Genomic DNA, 20,867 nt, shown 5'->3' on the forward strand with positions numbered 1-20,867 from the left:
CACAGTTAATTCTGAGACCAAGATCCCAGCTGCCAAATTTGAGGTAGCAGAGGCAACGGTCAGTGAGGCATAGAGCTACGGATGATGGCACACGTTGAGTCTCAGGGATCTGGAGTGCGTTGTGGGATGTGGTGGGTCGAATCAAGAGAGCAAACCGAACTGTGTACCAATAATAAATCAACCACACTGGTCGCGCGGTTGCGATTACCGATATGTCCCATGGCCACACCCAGTACATCTGCAGGACCAGGGACCAATTGGGAATTTTGCCAATAGAGCACGTGTGGGGCTGAATCAGAGATATCGTGCATCTGGTCTGAGGGATCCAGGGGGCCTTGAATTTGAAATCAGAATGAAAAGCCTTAGGATATGCTACATTCATAACCTGGGCTGGGATTATGGATTGGTTTGAGTCACAGGATGCGCAACAACTCTGTGGTTGCCTTCGTGCACCCGTGCCACAAGGATGAGAGGACAAGGGAGAGTGGTCCAAGTCCACAGCGTGAGAAGAGGAAGCATTCCCTTCAGCACTATCTCCCAAAAGCGGATGCTACATTTTGGATGGCACCGGCACGGTACGGCACCTAGGACAACAAGGAAGGTCTGCGGGATCATTCCAGCAGGCCCTGATATGTGACATCCATAGATATGCTTCCACTGCTGTTTCTGTAGACAGAGAAGCTCTGGAAAGAACTCATTTCATTGGGACATTCCCGTGGCAATAAAAAGCAGAAGAGCACTCTCAGTTTGCTGTTTTGGAAACACTCCAAAATGACATAGAGAAGAATGCAGAGCTGAGAACTTTTAGAAGCTTCATTTCCACAAGAGGAAGTGTCCTGTGCACTTTCAGAAGTGTGAGATAAGTATAATCAAAATGAAGTTATGCTAATCGAAGTAGAATGGGTTGTTCATCACAACTAATGCAACACCAGCAATTGGAGATATACCAAACAACACACACAGGTACAGGTTATGGCATCAATGCCTAGGAGAAATTGTCCTCACAGAAATCCCATGGAATTGCGTAGAGACAAGAGTCTAAAATTTTCAATTAACAAAGCCCTAGAAGTCTACATTAGATACCTGATATTACCTGACCAGTAGAGATGAAGAAGAACAGTAAAAGAAACAGGAAGTACCATTTTCAGTTCCAAAGATATTGAAGGCGCAAAAGATAAGCTTTCAAACAACTAGTCTGCAAAACGCTATCCAGAACAAGTGTTGAAAATGAAGGTCAGGAAAACACTGAAGAACACCAGTGTCTCAGAATCACAAAAGGCAGAATACCAGAAAAGGGGAAGAGAAAGTCTCAACACGAGCCAAAAATATCAGGAAACTCAATGGTTGTGATAATATCAGGGCTAGAATTCAGTCCTTAGCAGACTAGATAATGCAGAGGGACGCGTGAATGACTGTGAAGACAGGGGAAGAGAAAAACCTCGGTCAGAAGCAGACATAGGAAAGCAAGTGCAAACAAATGAAAACATTGCAGTTGAACCCTGGGTTAAGACAGGGCATGAAAGAATAGAAATCATGAGTCCCAGATGGAAAAGCAAGAGATAAAGAAACAAAAAGTGTCTGAAAATTTATCTGTAGAAAAATCAGACTGAAACTTGCTGAAAGCCAAGAAAGAATCATCTATGCGAATTCAGGAATTACACAGCATCCGAAGGAGGTGGAATCCCAATAGACCTACCAGCAGCTGTATGATTCAAATCAACAAAGTTCACGAATATCCGAGTGATTTAAAATGCACCTGGAGGAAACAACATAGTCACAAGGAAACCTCCAGAGGGGTTTCAGCTGATATCTCGGCAGCAATATTGCAGGACAGGGAGGAGTGCCAGGACACAGAACATATCCTGAATGGCCAAATGCTGCCACCTAGGGTAGCCTATGCCACATGAACACCATTTCAAATAACGGCAGAGCTAGAGAATTCTACAGACCGGCAAATCTTAAAAGAATTCAGCAGTTCAAAAGTTTTTCTAAAAGAAAGGTTGAGAAAACTCCCCTGAATAGAAAAGCAGCAAGATGGAATGGAAAGAAGAAACCATTATTGGAAATGCAAGAAGAGCATGTGTGGCAGAGAAGAAAGAAGAAGAACTTAAGGAGGACATCAAAACCCTAAAGATGGGAGAGGGAAGCAGGAAATCATAGGTGATTGGAAGCACTCTCTTAAGTGAATCAGCTTATTTGACTCTGTTTGAAGCGAAAGGAGAGATGCATGGCCTGACGTGTTTGCAAAACAAGCGAGAAGAAGACCAACAAAGAATCAAACCAACAAACAAGCACCAAAATGGTATGGTTGGCTGACATATACAAAGGGAACCATGATTATTCAAAAGAAAATACTCAAGGTGAGGTCAAGGGTCATTCAGAACGCATCGACCCAGTATCGTGGCTTGCATGTACTCAGCACACTTGTATTCGGAAATCAGAAGCGTGCATTCATATTCGTAAATTTTGATTCATAAGAGCATATCGTGACCTAACACTAATGCCGATTTGGAATCAAATGGTTTCCTAGTCCGTGATGTAGACTTGTATGTCTTCCAACAGGATGAAGGAATGCCATATTCTAGGCTACGTAGAGAAGAAATGTAAGAAGCCTATAACAAAGGCAAGTAGCTCTGCCAAAGTGTACTAAGTGCAAAAGAGACCGACAGCAAAGTGCACATTGGGGTTGGTTTCATTTCTTGGAATTTCAGCCCCCATGAATCCAATGGATCCATGTCCTGAGAGTGTGGGTGTTTCAGCAGAAATCAGGCGACGCATATGTATTCCGGGTGTACGGATATTATAGGAACATAAGTCTCCTTTAGTGGGTCCCTGTGTACTGTGAACTGTTAGAAAGTTTAAAGACGTGTGAAACCATCAACTGAAAAGGGACACACTTCCCTCCATTGGTACGGTGCATAGAGCTCTGAACCAAAGGAAAGAGGGAAGAAGAAAGGCCCATGGGACGCTAGTGGGTAGAATCACATTTACCTTAGGAACCTCTCGTCGGATGCAGCCCCTCCCCCAACACTGACAAGATGCAGCAGCCATTGGGGATGGCAGTTAGCGGTTGGATTCCAGGTGGAATGTTGGTGTTTACCGCGAGGCTTGTTGTGGCTGTTGGATCCTAGGTAACCGGGCAGAGTTCTGTGGGTGGATCAGTGTGATGGAGGGGCTGCCGCCCTCTGTGGAGCTTGGCTTAGGTGTTTGGTCCGGGAAGCTGTGTAAGTTCGAGATACTGCTGCTGCCCAAAGACCTGAGGTCACAGGTCAGTTTCCAGAACCTGAAAGGGCAGACAGTGGAAGATCTGCCTGTCATCAGCTTACTGGTCAGGCTCCGAGGTACTTTCAGACTTGCCCAGTCCTGGTGAAGTCGACTTTAGGGGAGACACGAAGAGAAGCTGGCCGATAAGCTGGCTGCACGGATTGAGGAGAGATGCGAACACATGGATGAGAGATGTTCTGCTACAATGGAGAATACTGGCGTGGAGACAGCTGTAGAGGATACCAGGCTCAAAAGACATTCATGAGACCTATTGAAACTCACTGATACAGGCAGAAACATACGGAGTGCCAACGTGGACTTGAGGAAGTTCCTCAATTCTCTTCTCCAATAACGGGTCCAAGGTCCCTGACGTCTGAAGGAGAAGAAATGGCAGAGATGATCAAAACGCTCCTGTTCTTGGAAGAGGTCGTGAGAATCCACACGTCCCAAGGGGCATTCCCAAGCCATTCAGACCAAAATTCAACAAGCCCAGGTAAGCCTTTTCCCAGGTTTGGGCCTAGCTAGTGAGCACTTGCCCTTGCCTCCCCTCCACTCAGGCATCCATTTTGAAGGATCAGTACCTGAGCTGCAATGAAGCCATTACGAGAAGAGCAAGCCCCTCGTAGAATCAGAGTTCCTCCAGCTTCACTCTCTGTGAACAACAGTGAACACCTTAAAGGTCAAATAGTCTCGGCTGAAATAGATAAAATTGAATACTTAGCTCACACCTAGAAACGATGTCCTTCCGCTAGATTCAGCAAATGTTGTGTTTCTGTCTTCCCTGGGGTGAAGGGAGTGTGGTAAGTGAGGGGAATCTTTGACTGAACATGAATCTGTATTAGGCTTCAGTTTTTCAAGACAGTGAAGGTAAATAGTACAAGTCAGAAAGTGAACTGAACTGTAAAAGTCGCCAATGACATTAAAGACACAGCTTATGTGGATCGTCTTTCACTTGAGTCAAGCCCCCGGGGGCACTATATCATGGGGGTGCAGACTTGGTTGCGTTAAATGGCTTTAAACTACAGGATCGGATGATTAAGCGTTCTCAACACTGATAGAAAAACACCTGGTTCTCAATAGACTAGCATAACTGCAGCAGGATTCTCCTAGCTAGAATGCCTCTAGGTGCTTTTGGATTCAAACCTAAATGTATATATTTGGTTTGTTTCCTCTTGTATTTTCCTAGAGAGGGATGTTACCCCTTGAAATGCCAACATTGGCCAGTAGGTGTCATTGGGATACAGGGCACCACATGCACAAGTGTATCCAAGGTTGGGGGTTATTCCATGTTTCCAAAAGTTATTTCATGGTTCCTGTTGGTTTCGGAGGCTTCAACCTTAAAGAGCTGACATGACCCCTTGAACACTTTGGACTGCTAGTTTGCATTCTATCTGTCTAGCTTTTCCGTCGAGCTGACACAATGTTACCAAAATTGACAAGTCTGGCTTCTAGGTCGATTGAGTGTGTTTCAAAAAATAACTCCATTTTCGTATAACTCCCAAAACATGTAAATGAGTTCTGTTAAACTTCTTAAAGACTGCAAATGGGATATCAACACAATGTCAAAATAGTTGTCTTCGGACAATCCCTCCCACCACGGCTGTATAGAAACAAAGAGCTAAGCAAATATCACATTTCTGTGAAATGTATCTGGATAGTGTTGATTCATCGATGCCCAGTTGGCAGAGAAGAAGTGCAACCTGCACTCACTCGCTCCCATGTACAGAGCAATGGAAACATCCACTCACCCAGCCCTTAGCATAGGACACTGGCCGAAGAGAGGTCTGTTACTCCCAAAGACAGGATGAGGCCTCAGGACACCTGGAAGCAGGAGAATGCAAAGCAGGGAATGGAAACCAGTGCAGGTTCGGACCCCTGGTGATGGAGCAACAAGGGTGAAACTCTGTTTAACTTGGACGCACACTCTCAAGCGGACAGGAGACATGGGTTTGAAGGTGATGTGCTGAGATTTACAAGAGTGCACAGCAGATGCTTGGCTGAGAGAACTCAAAGAAACCAGCGCAAAATATCCCCACAGTTAATTCTGAGACCAAGATCCCAGCTGCCAAATTTGAGGTAGCAGAGGCAATGGTCAGTGAGGCATAGAGCTACGGATGATGGCACACGCTGAGTCTCAGGGATCTGGAGTGCGTTGTGGGATGTGGTGGGTCGAATCAAGAGAGCAAACCGAACTGTGTACCAATAATAAATCAACCACACTGTTCGCGCGGTTGCGATTACCGATATGTCCCATGGCCACACCCAGTACATCTGCAGGACCAGGGACCAATTGGGAATTTTGCCAATAGAGCACGTGTGGGGCTGAATCAGAGATATCGTGCATCTGGTCTGAGGGATCCAGGGGGCCTTGAATTTGAAATCAGAATGAAAAGCCTTAGGATATGCTACATTCATAACCTGGGCTGGGATTATGGTTTGGTTTGAGTCACAGGATGCGCAACAACTCTGTGGTTGCCTTCGTGCACCCGTGCCACAAGGATGAGAGGACAAGGAAGAGTGGTCCAAGTCCACAGCGCGAGAAGAGGAAGCATTCCCTTCAGCACTATCTCCCAAAAGCGGATGCTACATTTTGGATGGCACCGGCACGGTACGGCACCTAGGACAACAAGGAAGGTCTGCGGGATCATTCCAGCAGGCCCTGATATGTGACATCCATAGATATGCTTCCACTGCTGTTTCTGTAGACAGAGAAGCTCTGGAAAGAACTGATTTCATTGGGACATTCCCGTGGCAATAAAAAGCAGAAGAGCACTCTCAGTTTGCTGTTTTGGAAACACTCCAAAATGACATAGAGAAGAATGCAGAGCTGAGAACTTTTAGAAGCTTCATTTCCACAAGAGGAAGTGTCCTGTGCACTTTCAGAAGTGTGAGATAAGTATAATCAAAATGAAGTTATGCTAATCGAAGTAGAATGGGTTGTTCATCACAACTAATGCAACACCAGCAATTGGAGATATACCAAACAACACACACAGGTACAGGTTATGGCATCAATGCCTAGGAGAAATTGTCCTCACAGAAATCCCATGGAATTGCGTAGAGACAAGAGTCTAAAATTTTCAATTAACAAAGCCCTAGAAGTCTACATTAGATACCTGATATTACCTGACCAGTAGAGATGAAGAAGAACAGTAAAAGAAACAGGAAGTACCATTTTCAGTTCCAAAGATATTGAAGGCGCAAAAGATAAGCTTTCAAACAACTAGTCTGCAAAACGCTATCCAGAACAAGTGTTGAAAATGAAGGTCAGGAAAACACTGAAGAACACCAGTGTCTCAGAATCACAAAAGGCAGAATACCAGAAAAGGGGAAGAGAAAGTCTCAACACGAGCCAAAAATATCAGGAAACTCAATGGTTGTGATAATATCAGGGCTAGAATTCAGTCCTTAGCAGACTAGATAATGCAGAGGGACGCGTGAATGACTGTGAAGACAGGGGAAGAGAAAAACCTCGGTCAGAAGCAGACATAGGAAAGCAAGTGCAAACAAATGAAAACATTGCAGTTGAACCCTGGGTTAAGACAGGGCATGAAAGAATAGAAATCATGAGTCCCAGATGGAAAAGCAAGAGATAAAGAAACAAAAAGTGTCTGAAAATTTATCTGTAGAAAAATCAGACTGAATCTTGCTGAAAGCCAAGAAAGAATCATCTATGCGAATTCAGGAATTACACAGCATCCGAAGGAGGTGGAATCCCAATAGACCTACCAGCAGCTGTATGATTCAAATCAACAAAGTTCACGAATATCCGAGTGATTTAAAATGCACCTGGAGGAAACAACATAGTCACAAGGAAACCTCCAGAGGGGTTTCAGCTGATATCTCGGCAGCAATATTGCAGGACAGGGAGGAGTGCCAGGACACAGACCATATCCTGAATGGCCAAATGCTGCCACCTAGGGTAGCCTATGCCACATGAACACCATTTCAAATAACGGCAGAGCTAGAGAATTCTACAGACCGGCAAATCTTAAAAGAATTCAGCAGTTCAAAAGTTTTTCTAAAAGAAAGGTTGAGAAAACTCCCCTGAATAGAAAAGCAGCAAGATGGAATGGAAAGAAGAAACCATTATTGGAAATGCAAGAAGAGCATGTGTGGCAGAGAAGAAAGAAGAAGAACTTAAGGAGGACATCAAAACCCTAAAGATGGGAGAGGGAAGCAGGAAATCATAGGTGATTGGAAGCACTCTCTTAAGTGAATCAGCTTATTTGACTCTGTTTGAAGCGAAAGGAGAGATGCATGGCCTGACGTGTTTGCAAAACAAGCGAGAAGAAGACCAACAAAGAATCAAACCAACAAACAAGCACCAAAATGGTATGGTTGGCTGACATATACAAAGGGAACCATGATTATTCAAAAGAAAATACTCAAGGTGAGGTCAAGGGTCATTCAGAACGCATCGACCCAGTATCGTGGCTTGCATGTACTCAGCACACTTGTATTCGGAAATCAGAAGCGTGCATTCATATTCGTAAATTTTGATTCATAAGAGCATATCGTGACCTAACACTAATGCCGATTTGGAATCAAATGGTTTCCTAGTCCGTGATGTAGACTTGTATGTCTTCCAACAGGATGAAGGAATGCCATATTCTAGGCTACGTAGAGAAGAAATGTAAGAAGCCTATAACAAAGGCAAGTAGCTCTGCCAAAGTGTACTAAGTGCAAAAGAGACCGACAGCAAAGTGCACATTGGGGTTGGTTTCATTTCTTGGAATTTCAGCCCCCATGAATCCAATGGATCCATGTCCTGAGAGTGTGGGTGTTTCAGCAGAAATCAGGCGACGCATATGTATTCCGGGTGTACGGATATTATAGGAACATAAGTCTCCTTTAGTGGGTCCCTGTGTACTGTGAACTGTTAGAAAGTTTAAAGACGTGTGAAACCATCAACTGAAAAGGGACACACTTCCCTCCATTGGTACGGTGCATAGAGCTCTGAACCAAAGGAAAGAGGGAAGAAGAAAGGCCCATGGGACGCTAGTGGGTAGAATCACATTTACCTTAGGAACCTCTCGTCGGATGCAGCCCCTCCCCCAACACTGACAAGATGCAGCAGCCATTGGGGATGGCAGTTAGCGGTTGGATTCCAGGTGGAATGTTGGTGTTTACCGCGAGGCTTGTTGTGGCTGTTGGATCCTAGGTAACCGGGCAGAGTTCTGTGGGTGGATCAGTGTGATGGAGGGGCTGCCGCCCTCTGTGGAGCTTGGCTTAGGTGTTTGGTCCGGGAAGCTGTGTAAGTTCGAGATACTGCTGCTGCCCAAAGACCTGAGGTCACAGGTCAGTTTCCAGAACCTGAAAGGGCAGACAGTGGAAGATCTGCCTGTCATCAGCTTACTGGTCAGGCTCCGAGGTACTTTCAGACTTGCCCAGTCCTGGTGAAGTCGACTTTAGGGGAGACATGAAGAGAAGCTGGCCGATAAGCTGGCTGCACGGATTGAGGAGAGATGCGAACACATGGATGAGAGATGTTCTGCTACAATGGAGAATACTGGCGTGGAGACAGCTGTAGAGGATACCAGGCTCAAAAGACATTCATGAGACATATTGAAACTCACTGATACAGGCAGAAACATACGAAGTGCCAACGTGGACTTGAGGAAGTTCCTCAATTCTCTTCTCCAATAACGGGTCCAAGGTCCCTGACGTCTGAAGGAGAAGAAATGGCAGAGATGATCAAAACGCTCCTGTTCTTGGAAGAGGTCGTGAGAATCCACACGTCCCAAGGGGCATTCCCAAGCCATTCAGACCAAAATTCAACAAGCCCAGGTAAGCCTTTTCCCAGGTTTGGGCCTAGCTAGTGAGCACTTGCCCTTGCCTCCCCTCCACTCAGGCATCCATTTTGAAGGATCAGTACCTGAGCTGCAATGAAGCCATTACGAGAAGAGCAAGCCCCTCCTAGAATCAGAGTTCCTCCAGCTTCACTCTCTGTGAACAACAGTGAACACCTTAAAGGTCAAATAGTCTCGGCTGAAATAGATAAAATTGAATACTTAGCTCACACCTAGAAACGATGTCCTTCCGCTAGATTCAGCAAATGTTGTGTTTATGTCTTCCCTGGGGTGAAGGGAGTGTGGTAAGTGAGGGGAATCTTTGACTGAACATGAATCTGTATTAGGCTTCAGTTTTTCAAGACAGTGAAGGTAAATAGTACAAGTCAGAAAGTGAACTGAACTGTAAAAGTCGCCAATGACATTAAAGACACAGCTTATGTGGATCGTCTTTCACTTGAGTCAAGCCCCCGGGGGCACTATATCATGGGGCTGCAGACTTGGTTGCGTTAAATGGCTTTAAACTACAGGATCGGATGATTAAGCGTTCTCAACACTGATAGAAAAACACCTGGTTCTCAATAGACTAGCATAACTGCAGCAGGATTCTCCTAGCTAGAATGCCTCTAGGTGCTTTTGGATTCAAACCTAAATGTATATATTTGGTTTGTTTCCTCTTGTATTTTCCTAGAGAGGGATGTTACCCCTTGAAATGCCAACATTGGCCAGTAGGTGTCATTGGGATACAGGGCACCACATGCACAAGTGTATCCAAGGTTGGGGGTTATTCCATGTTTCCAAAAGTTATTTCATGGTTCCTGTTGGTTTCGGAGGCTTCAACCTTAAAGAGCTGACATGACCCCTTGAACACTTTGGACTGCTAGTTTGCATTCTATCTGTCTAGCTTTTCCGTCGAGCTGACACAATGTTACCAAAATTGACAAGTCTGGCTTCTAGGTCGATTGAGTGTGTTTCAAAAAATAACTCCATTTTCGTATAACTCCCAAAACATGTAAATGAGTTCTGTTAAACTTCTTAAAGACTGCAAATGGGATATCAACACAATGTCAAAATAGTTGTCTTCGGACAATCCCTCCCACCACGGCTGTATAGAAACAAAGAGCTAAGCAAATATCACATTTCTGTGAAATGTATCTGGATAGTGTTGATTCATCGATGCCCAGTTGGCAGAGAAGAAGTGCAACCTGCACTCACTCGCTCCCATGTACAGAGCAATGGAAACATCCACTCACCCAGCCCTTAGCATAGGACACTGGCCGAAGAGAGGTCTGTTACTCCCAAAGACAGGATGAGGCCTCAGGACACCTGGAAGCAGGAGAATGCAAAGCAGGGAATGGAAACCAGTGCAGGTTCGGACCCCTGGTGATGGAGCAACAAGGGTGAAACTCTGTTTAACTTGGACGCACACTCTCAAGCGGACAGGAGACATGGGTTTGAAGGTGATGTGCTGAGATTTACAAGAGTGCACAGCAGATGCTTGGCTGAGAGAACTCAAAGAAACCAGCGCAAAATATCCCCACAGTTAATTCTGAGACCAAGATCCCAGCTGCCAAATTTGAGGTAGCAGAGGCAATGGTCAGTGAGGCATAGAGCTACGGATGATGGCACACGCTGAGTCTCAGGGATCTGGAGTGCGTTGTGGGATGTGGTGGGTCGAATCAAGAGAGCAAACCGAACTGTGTACCAATAATAAATCAACCACACTGTTCGCGCGGTTGCGATTACCGATATGTCCCATGGCCACACCCAGTACATCTGCAGGACCAGGGACCAATTGGGAATTTTGCCAATAGAGCACGTGTGGGGCTGAATCAGAGATATCGTGCATCTGGTCTGAGGGATCCAGGGGACCTTGAATTTGAAATCAGAATGAAAAGCCTTAGGATATGCTACATTCATAACCTGGGCTGGGATTATGGTTTGGTTTGAGTCACAGGATGCGCAACAACTCTGTGGTTGCCTTCGTGCACCCGTGCCACAAGGATGAGAGGACAAGGAAGAGTGGTCCAAGTCCACAGCGCGAGAAGAGGAAGCATTCCCTTCAGCACTATCTCCCAAAAGCGGATGCTACATTTTGGATGGCACCGGCACGGTACGGCACCTAGGACAACAAGGAAGGTCTGCGGGATCATTCCAGCAGGCCCTGATATGTGACATCCATAGATATGCTTCCACTGCTGTTTCTGTAGACAGAGAAGCTCTGGAAAGAACTGATTTCATTGGGACATTCCCGTGGCAATAAAAAGCAGAAGAGCACTCTCAGTTTGCTGTTTTGGAAACACTCCAAAATGACATAGAGAAGAATGCAGAGCTGAGAACTTTTAGAAGCTTCATTTCCACAAGAGGAAGTGTCCTGTGCACTTTCAGAAGTGTGAGATAAGTATAATCAAAATGAAGTTATGCTAATCGAAGTAGAATGGGTTGTTCATCACAACTAATGCAACACCAGCAATTGGAGATATACCAAACAACACACACAGGTACAGGTTATGGCATCAATGCCTAGGAGAAATTGTCCTCACAGAAATCCCATGGAATTGCGTAGAGACAAGAGTCTAAAATTTTCAATTAACAAAGCCCTAGAAGTCTACATTAGATACCTGATATTACCTGACCAGTAGAGATGAAGAAGAACAGTAAAAGAAACAGGAAGTACCATTTTCAGTTCCAAAGATATTGAAGGCGCAAAAGATAAGCTTTCAAACAACTAGTCTGCAAAACGCTATCCAGAACAAGTGTTGAAAATGAAGGTCAGGAAAACACTGAAGAACACCAGTGTCTCAGAATCACAAAAGGCAGAATACCAGAAAAGGGGAAGAGAAAGTCTCAACACGAGCCAAAAATATCAGGAAACTCAATGGTTGTGATAATATCAGGGCTAGAATTCAGTCCTTAGCAGACTAGATAATGCAGAGGGACGCGTGAATGACTGTGAAGACAGGGGAAGAGAAAAACCTCGGTCAGAAGCAGACATAGGAAAGCAAGTGCAAACAAATGAAAACATTGCAGTTGAACCCTGGGTTAAGACAGGGCATGAAAGAATAGAAATCATGAGTCCCAGATGGAAAAGCAAGAGATAAAGAAACAAAAAGTGTCTGAAAATTTATCTGTAGAAAAATCAGACTGAATCTTGCTGAAAGCCAAGAAAGAATCATCTATGCGAATTCAGGAATTACACAGCATCCGAAGGAGGTGGAATCCCAATAGACCTACCAGCAGCTGTATGATTCAAATCAACAAAGTTCACGAATATCCGAGTGATTTAAAATGCACCTGGAGGAAACAACATAGTCACAAGGAAACCTCCAGAGGGGTTTCAGCTGATATCTCGGCAGCAATATTGCAGGACAGGGAGGAGTGCCAGGACACAGACCATATCCTGAATGGCCAAATGCTGCCACCTAGGGTAGCCTATGCCACATGAACACCATTTCAAATAACGGCAGAGCTAGAGAATTCTACAGACCGGCAAATCTTAAAAGAATTCAGCAGTTCAAAAGTTTTTCTAAAAGAAAGGTTGAGAAAACTCCCCTGAATAGAAAAGCAGCAAGATGGAATGGAAAGAAGAAACCATTATTGGAAATGCAAGAAGAGCATGTGTGGCAGAGAAGAAAGAAGAAGAACTTAAGGAGGACATCAAAACCCTAAAGATGGGAGAGGGAAGCAGGAAATCATAGGTGATTGGAAGCACTCTCTTAAGTGAATCAGCTTATTTGACTCTGTTTGAAGCGAAAGGAGAGATGCATGGCCTGACGTGTTTGCAAAACAAGCGAGAAGAAGACCAACAAAGAATCAAACCAACAAACAAGCACCAAAATGGTATGGTTGGCTGACATATACAAAGGGAACCATGATTATTCAAAAGAAAATACTCAAGGTGAGGTCAAGGGTCATTCAGAACGCATCGACCCAGTATCGTGGCTTGCATGTACTCAGCACACTTGTATTCGGAAATCAGAAGCGTGCATTCATATTCGTAAATTTTGATTCATAAGAGCATATCGTGACCTAACACTAATGCCGATTTGGAATCAAATGGTTTCCTAGTCCGTGATGTAGACTTGTATGTCTTCCAACAGGATGAAGGAATGCCATATTCTAGGCTACGTAGAGAAGAAATGTAAGAAGCCTATAACAAAGGCAAGTAGCTCTGCCAAAGTGTACTAAGTGCAAAAGAGACCGACAGCAAAGTGCACATTGGGGTTGGTTTCATTTCTTGGAATTTCAGCCCCCATGAATCCAATGGATCCATGTCCTGAGAGTGTGGGTGTTTCAGCAGAAATCAGGCGACGCATATGTATTCCGGGTGTACGGATATTATAGGAACATAAGTCTCCTTTAGTGGGTCCCTGTGTACTGTGAACTGTTAGAAAGTTTAAAGACGTGTGAAACCATCAACTGAAAAGGGACACACTTCCCTCCATTGGTACGGTGCATAGAGCTCTGAACCAAAGGAAAGAGGGAAGAAGAAAGGCCCATGGGACGCTAGTGGGTAGAATCACATTTACCTTAGGAACCTCTCGTCGGATGCAGCCCCTCCCCCAACACTGACAAGATGCAGCAGCCATTGGGGATGGCAGTTAGCGGTTGGATTCCAGGTGGAATGTTGGTGTTTACCGCGAGGCTTGTTGTGGCTGTTGGATCCTAGGTAACCGGGCAGAGTTCTGTGGGTGGATCAGTGTGATGGAGGGGCTGCCGCCCTCTGTGGAGCTTGGCTTAGGTGTTTGGTCCGGGAAGCTGTGTAAGTTCGAGATACTGCTGCTGCCCAAAGACCTGAGGTCACAGGTCAGTTTCCAGAACCTGAAAGGGCAGACAGTGGAAGATCTGCCTGTCATCAGCTTACTGGTCAGGCTCCGAGGTACTTTCAGACTTGCCCAGTCCTGGTGAAGTCGACTTTAGGGGAGACATGAAGAGAAGCTGGCCGATAAGCTGGCTGCACGGATTGAGGAGAGATGCGAACACATGGATGAGAGATGTTCTGCTACAATGGAGAATACTGGCGTGGAGACAGCTGTAGAGGATACCAGGCTCAAAAGACATTCATGAGACCTATTGAAACTCACTGATACAGGCAGAAACATACGGAGTGCCAACGTGGACTTGAGGAAGTTCCTCAATTCTCTTCTCCAATAACGGGTCCAAGGTCCCTGACGTCTGAAGGAGAAGAAATGGCAGAGATGATCAAAACGCTCCTGTTCTTGGAAGAGGTCGTGAGAATCCACACGTCCCAAGGGGCATTCCCAAGCCATTCAGACCAAAATTCAACAAGCCCAGGTAAGCCTTTTCCCAGGTTTGGGCCTAGCTAGTGAGCACTTGCCCTTGCCTCCCCTCCACTCAGGCATCCATTTTGAAGGATCAGTACCTGAGCTGCAATGAAGCCATTACGAGAAGAGCAAGCCCCTCGTAGAATCAGAGTTCCTCCAGCTTCACTCTCTGTGAACAACAGTGAACACCTTAAAGGTCAAATAGTCTCGGCTGAAATAGATAAAATTGAATACTTAGCTCACACCTAGAAACGATGTCCTTCCGCTAGATTCAGCAAATGTTGTGTTTATGTCTTCCCTGGGGTGAAGGGAGTGTGGTAAGTGAGGGGAATCTTTGACTGAACATGAATCTGTATTAGGCTTCAGTTTTTCAAGACAGTGAAGGTAAATAGTACAAGTCAGAAAGTGAACTGAACTGTAAAAGTCGCCAATGACATTAAAGACACAGCTTATGTGGATCGTCTTTCACTTGAGTCAAGCCCCCGGGGGCACTATATCATGGGGCTGCAGACTTGGTTGCGTTAAATGGCTTTAAACTACAGGATCGGATGATTAAGCGTTCTCAACACTGATAGAAAAACACCTGGTTCTCAATAGACTAGCATAACTGCAGCAGGATTCTCCTAGCTAGAATGCCTCTAGGTGCTTTTGGATTCAAACCTAAATGTATATATTTGGTTTGTTTCCTCTTGTATTTTCCTAGAGAGGGATGTTACCCCTTGAAATGCCAACATTGGCCAGTAGGTGTCATTGGGATACAGGGCACCACATGCACAAGTGTATCCAAGGTTGGGGGTTATTCCATGTTTCCAAAAGTTATTTCATGGTTCCTGTTGGTTTCGGAGGCTTCAACCTTAAAGAGCTGACATGACCCCTTGAACACTTTGGACTGCTAGTTTGCATTCTATCTGTCTAGCTTTTCCGTCGAGCTGACACAATGTTACCAAAATTGACAAGTCTGGCTTCTAGGTCGATTGAGTGTGTTTCAAAAAATAACTCCATTTTCGTATAACTCCCAAAACATGTAAATGAGTTCTGTTAAACTTCTTAAAGACTGCAAATGGGATATCAACACAATGTCAAAATAGTTGTCTTCGGACAATCCCTCCCACCACGGCTGTATAGAAACAAAGAGCTAAGCAAATATCACATTTCTGTGAAATGTATCTGGATAGTGTTGATTCATCGATGCCCAGTTGGCAGAGAAGAAGTGCAACCTGCACTCACTCGCTCCCATGTACAGAGCAATGGAAACATCCACTCACCCAGCCCTTAGCATAGGACACTGGCCGAAGAGAGGTCTGTTACTCCCAAAGACAGGATGAGGCCTCAGGACACCTGGAAGCAGGAGAATGCAAAGCAGGGAATGGAAACCAGTGCAGGTTCGGACCCCTGGTGATGGAGCAACGAGGGTGAAACTCTGTTTAACTTGGACGCACACTCTCAAGCGGACAGGAGACATGGGTTTGAAGGTGATGTGCTGAGATTTACAAGAGTGCACAGCAGATGCTTGGCTGAGAGAACTCAAAGAAACCAGCGCAAAATATCCCCACAGTTAATTCTGAGACCAAGATCCCAGCTGCCAAATTTGAGGTAGCAGAGGCAATGGTCAGTGAGGCATAGAGCTACGGATGATGGCACACGCTGAGTCTCAGGGATCTGGAGTGCATTGTGGGATGTGGTGGGTCGAATCAAGAGAGCAAACCGAACTGTGTACCAATAATAAATCAACCACACTGTTCGCGCGGTTGCGATTACCGATATGTCCCATGGCCACACCCAGTACATCTGCAGGACCAGGGACCAATTGGGAATTTTGCCAATAGAGCACGTGTGGGGCTGAATCAGAGATATCGTGCATCTGGTCTGAGGGATCCAGGGGACCTTGAATTTGAAATCAGAATGAAAAGCCTTAGGATATGCTACATTCATAACCTGGGCTGGGATTATGGTTTGGTTTGAGTCACAGGATGCGCAACAACTCTGTGGTTGCCTTCGTGCACCCGTGCCACAAGGATGAGAGGACAAGGAAGAGTGGTCCAAGTCCACAGCGCGAGAAGAGGAAGCATTCCCTTCAGCACTATCTCCCAAAAGCGGATGCTACATTTTGGATGGCACCGGCACGGTACGGCACCTAGGACAACAAGGAAGGTCTGCGGGATCATTCCAGCAGGCCCTGATATGTGACATCCATAGATATGCTTCCACTGGTGTTTCTGTAGACAGAGAAGCTCTGGAAAGAACTGATTTCATTGGGACATTCCCATGGCAATAAAAAGTAGAAGAGCACTCTCAGTTTGCTGTTTTGGAAACACTCCAAAATGACATAGAGAAGAATGCAGAGCTGAGAACTTTTAGAAGCTTCATTTCCACAAGAGGAAGTGTCCTGTGCACTTTCAGAAGTGTGAGATAAGTATAATCAAAATGAAGTTATGCTAATCGAAGTAGAATGGGTTGTTCATCACAACTAATGCAACACCAGCAATTGGAGATATACCAAACAACACACACAGGTACAGGTTATGGCATCAATGCCTAGGAGAAATTGTCCTCACAGAAATCCCATGGAATTGCATAGAGACAAGAGTCTAAAATTTTCAATTAACAAAGCCCTAGAAGTCTACATTAGATACCTGATATTACCTGACCAGTAGAGATGAAGAAGAACAGTAAAAGAAACAGGAAGTACCATTTTCAGTTCCAAAGATATTGAAGGCGCAAAAGATAAGCTTTCAAACAACTAGTCTGCAAAACGCTATCCAGAACAAGTGTTGAAAATGAAGGTCAGGAAAACACTGAAGAACACCAGTGTCTCAGAATCACAAAAGGCAGAATACCAGAAAAGGGGAAGAGAAAGTCTCAACACGAGCCAAAAATATCAGGAAACTCAATGGTTGTGATAATATCAGGGCTAGAATTCAGTCCTTAGCAGACTAGATAATGCAGAGGGACGCGTGAATGACTGTGAAGACAGGGGAAGAGAAAAACCTCGGTCAGAAGCAGACATAGGAAAGCAAGTGCAAACAAATGAAAACATTGCAGTTGAACCCTGGGTTAAGACAGGGCATGAAAGAATAGAAATCATGAGTCCCAGATGGAAAAGCAAGAGATAAAGAAACAAAAAGTGTCTGAAAATTTATCTGTAGAAAAATCAGACTGAAACTTGCTGAAAGCCAAGAAAGAATCATCTATGCGAATTCAGGAATTACACAGCATCCGAAGGAGGTGGAATCCCAATAGACCTACCAGCAGCTGTATGATTCAAATCAACAAAGTTCACGAATATCCGAGTGATTTAAAATGCACCTGGAGGAAACAACATAGTCACAAGGAAACCTCCAGAGGGCTTTCAGCTGATATCTCGGCAGCAATATTGCAGGACAGGGAGGAGTGCCAGGACACAGACCATATCCTGAATGGCCAAATGCTGCCACCTAGGGTAGCCTATGCCACATGAACACCATTTCAAATAACGGCAGAGCTAGAGAATTCTACAGACCAGCAAATCTTAAAAGAATTCAGCAGTTCAAAAGTTTTTCTAAAAGAAAGGTTGAGAAAACTCCCCTGAATAGAAAAGCAGCAAGATGGAATGGAAAGAAGAAACCATTATTGGAAATGCAAGAAGAGCATGTGTGGCAGAGAAGAAAGAAGAAGAACTTAAGGAGGACATCAAAACCCTAAAGATGGGAGAGGGAAGCAGGAAATCATAGGTGATTGGAAACACTCTCTTAAGTGAATCAGCTTATTTGACTCTGTTTGAAGCGAAAGGAGAGATGCATGGCCTGACGTGTTTGCAAAACAAGCGAGAAGAAGACCAACAAAGAATCAAACCAACAAACAAGCACCAAAATGGTATGGTTGGCTGACATATACAAAGGGAACCATGATTATTCAAAAGAAAATACTCAAGGTGAGGTCAAGGGTCATTCAGAACGCATCGACCCAGTATCGTGGCTTGCATGTACTCAGCACACTTGTATTCGGAAATCAGAAGCGTGCATTCATATTCGTAAATTTTGATTCATAAGAGCATATCGTGACCTAACACTAATGCCGATTTGGAATCAAATGGTTTCCTAGTCCGTGATGTAGACTTGTATGTCTTCCAACAGGATGAAGGAATGCCATATTCTAGGCTACGTAGAGAAGAAATGTAAGAAGCCTATAACAAAGGCAAGTAGCTCTGCCAAAGTGTACTAAGTGCAAAAGAGACCGACAGCAAAGTGCACATTGGGGTTGGTTTCATTTCTTGGAATTTCAGCCCCCATGAATCCAATGGATCCATGTCCTGAGAGTGTGGGTGTTTCAGCAGAAATCAGGCGACGCATATGTATTCCGGGTGTACGGATATTATAGGAACATAAGTCTCCTTTAGTGGGTCCCTGTGTACTGTGAACTGTTAGAAAGTTTAAAGACGTGTGAAACCATCAACTGAAAAGGGACACACTTCCCTCCATTGGTACGGTGCATAGAGCTCTGAACCAAAGGAAAGAGGGAAGAAGAAAGGCCCATGGGACGCTAGTGGGTAGAATCACATTTACCTTAGGAACCTCTCGTCGGATGCAGCCCCTCCCCCAACACTGACAAGATGCAGCAGCCATTGGGGATGGCAGTTAGCGGTTGGATTCCAGGTGGAATGTTGGTGTTTACCGCGAGGCTTGTTGTGGCTGTTGGATCCTAGGTAACCGGGCAGAGTTCTGTGGGTGGATCAGTGTGATGGAGGGGCTGCCGCCCTCTGTGGAGCTTGGCTTAGGTGTTTGGTCCGGGAAGCTGTGTAAGTTCGAGATACTGCTGCTGCCCAAAGACCTGAGGTCACAGGTCAGTTTCCAGAACCTGAAAGGGCAGACAGTGGAAGATCTGCCTGTCATCAGCTTACTGGTCAGGCTCCGAGGTACTTTCAGACTTGCCCAGTCCTGGTGAAGTCGACTTTAGGGGAGACACGAAGAGAAGCTGGCCGATAAGCTGGCTGCACGGATTGAGGAGAGATGCGAACACATGGATGAGAGATGTTCTGCTACAATGGAGAATACTGGCGTGGAGACAGCTGTAGAGGATACCAGGCTCAAAAGACATTCATGAGACCTATTGAAACTCACTGATACAGGCAGAAACATACGGAGTGCCAACGTGGACTTGAGGAAGTTCCTCAATTCTCTTCTCCAATAACGGGTCCAAGGTCCCTGACGTCTGAAGGAGAAGAAATGGCAGAGATGATCAAAACGCTCCTGTTCTTGGAAGAGGTCGTGAGAATCCACACGTCCCAAGGGGCATTCCCAAGCCATTCAGACCAAAATTCAACAAGCCCAGGTAAGCCTTTTCCCAGGTTTGGGCCTAGCTAGTGAGCACTTGCCCTTGCCTCCCCTCCACTCAGGCATCCATTTTGAAGGATCAGTACCTGAGCTGCAATGAAGCCATTACGAGAAGAGCAAGCCCCTCGTAGAATCAGAGTTCCTCCAGCTTCACTCTCTGTGAACAACAGTGAACACCTTAAAGGTCAAATAGTCTCGGCTGAAATAGATAAAATTGAATACTTAGCTCACACCTAGAAACGATGTCCTTCCGCTAGATTCAGCAAATGTTGTGTTTATGTCTTCCCTGGGGTGAAGGGAGTGTGGTAAGTGAGGGGAATCTTTGACTGAACATGAATCTGTATTAGGCTTCAGTTTTTCAAGACAGTGAAGGTAAATAGTACAAGTCAGAAAGTGAACTGAACTGTAAAAGTCGCCAATGACATTAAAGACACAGCTTATGTGGATCGTCTTTCACTTGAGTCAAGCCCCCGGGGGCACTATATCATGGGGCTGCAGACTTGGTTGCGTTAAATGGCTTTAAACTACAGGATCGGATGATTAAGCGTTCTCAACACTGATAGAAAAACACCTGGTTCTCAATAGACTAGCATAACTGCAGCAGGATTCTCCTAGCTAGAATGCCTCTAGGTGCTTTTGGATTCAAACCTAAATGTATATATTTGGTTTGTTTCCTCTTGTATTTTCCTAGAGAGGGATGTTACCCCTTGAAATGCCAACATTGGCCAGTAGGTGTCATTGGGATACAGGGCACCACATGCACAAGTGTATCCAAGGTTGGGGGTTATTCCATGTTTCCAAAAGTTATTTCATGGTTCCTGTTGGTTTCGGAGGCTTCAACCTTAAAGAGCTGACATGACCCCTTGAACACTTTGGACTGCTAGTTTGCATTCTATCTATCTAGCTTTTCCGTCGAGCTGACACAATGTTACCAAAATTGACAAGTCTGGCTTCTAGGTCGATTGAGTGTGTTTCAAAAAATAACTCCATTTTCGTATAACTCCCAAAACATGTAAATGAGTTCTGTTAAACTTCTTAAAGACTGCAAATGGGATATCAACACAATGTCAAAATAGTTGTCTTCGGACAATCCCTCCCACCACGGCTGTATAGAAACAAAGAGCTAAGCAAATATCACATTTCTGTGAAATGTATCTGGATAGTGTTGATTCATCGATGCCCAGTTGGCAGAGAAGAAGTGCAACCTGCACTCACTC

At 45.0% G+C, this 20,867-nt stretch overlaps 3 long non-coding RNA genes across 5 annotated transcripts; all 3 read right to left on the reverse strand.

The window, feature by feature from the left end:
- Positions 1 to 3,264: 3,264 nt before the first annotated feature.
- Positions 3,265 to 8,422, reverse strand: LOC140692643 (uncharacterized). Of its 2 annotated transcripts, XR_012068214.1 has the most exons (4): positions 8,289 to 8,422; positions 3,846 to 3,958; positions 3,547 to 3,637; positions 3,265 to 3,464 (listed from the first exon to the last, which is right to left on the reverse strand). It is a non-coding gene; the product is annotated as an uncharacterized lncRNA (long non-coding RNA). The 2 variants fall into 2 exon arrangements; XR_012068213.1 differs by lacking the exon at positions 3,265 to 3,464 and having other exon boundaries at positions 3,481 to 3,637.
- Positions 8,423 to 13,826: 5,404 nt separating this feature from the next.
- LOC140692645 (uncharacterized) lies at positions 13,827 to 14,665 on the reverse strand. Its single transcript, XR_012068218.1, has 3 exons — positions 14,440 to 14,665; positions 14,141 to 14,231; positions 13,827 to 14,058 (listed from the first exon to the last, which is right to left on the reverse strand). It is a non-coding gene; the product is annotated as an uncharacterized lncRNA (long non-coding RNA).
- A 4,492-nt stretch (positions 14,666 to 19,157) lies between these two features.
- Positions 19,158 to 19,967, reverse strand: LOC140692658 (uncharacterized). 2 transcript variants are annotated; one of them, XR_012068239.1, is made up of 3 exons: positions 19,737 to 19,967; positions 19,438 to 19,528; positions 19,158 to 19,307 (listed from the first exon to the last, which is right to left on the reverse strand). It is a non-coding gene; the product is annotated as an uncharacterized lncRNA (long non-coding RNA). The 2 variants fall into 2 exon arrangements; XR_012068240.1 differs by having other exon boundaries at positions 19,177 to 19,355.
- Positions 19,968 to 20,867: the final 900 nt, after the last annotated feature.

This window comes from Vicugna pacos, unplaced genomic scaffold (assembly GCF_048564905.1).
Source record: "Vicugna pacos unplaced genomic scaffold, VicPac4 scaffold_14, whole genome shotgun sequence".
Classification (NCBI taxonomy): domain Eukaryota; kingdom Metazoa; phylum Chordata; class Mammalia; order Artiodactyla; family Camelidae; genus Vicugna; species Vicugna pacos.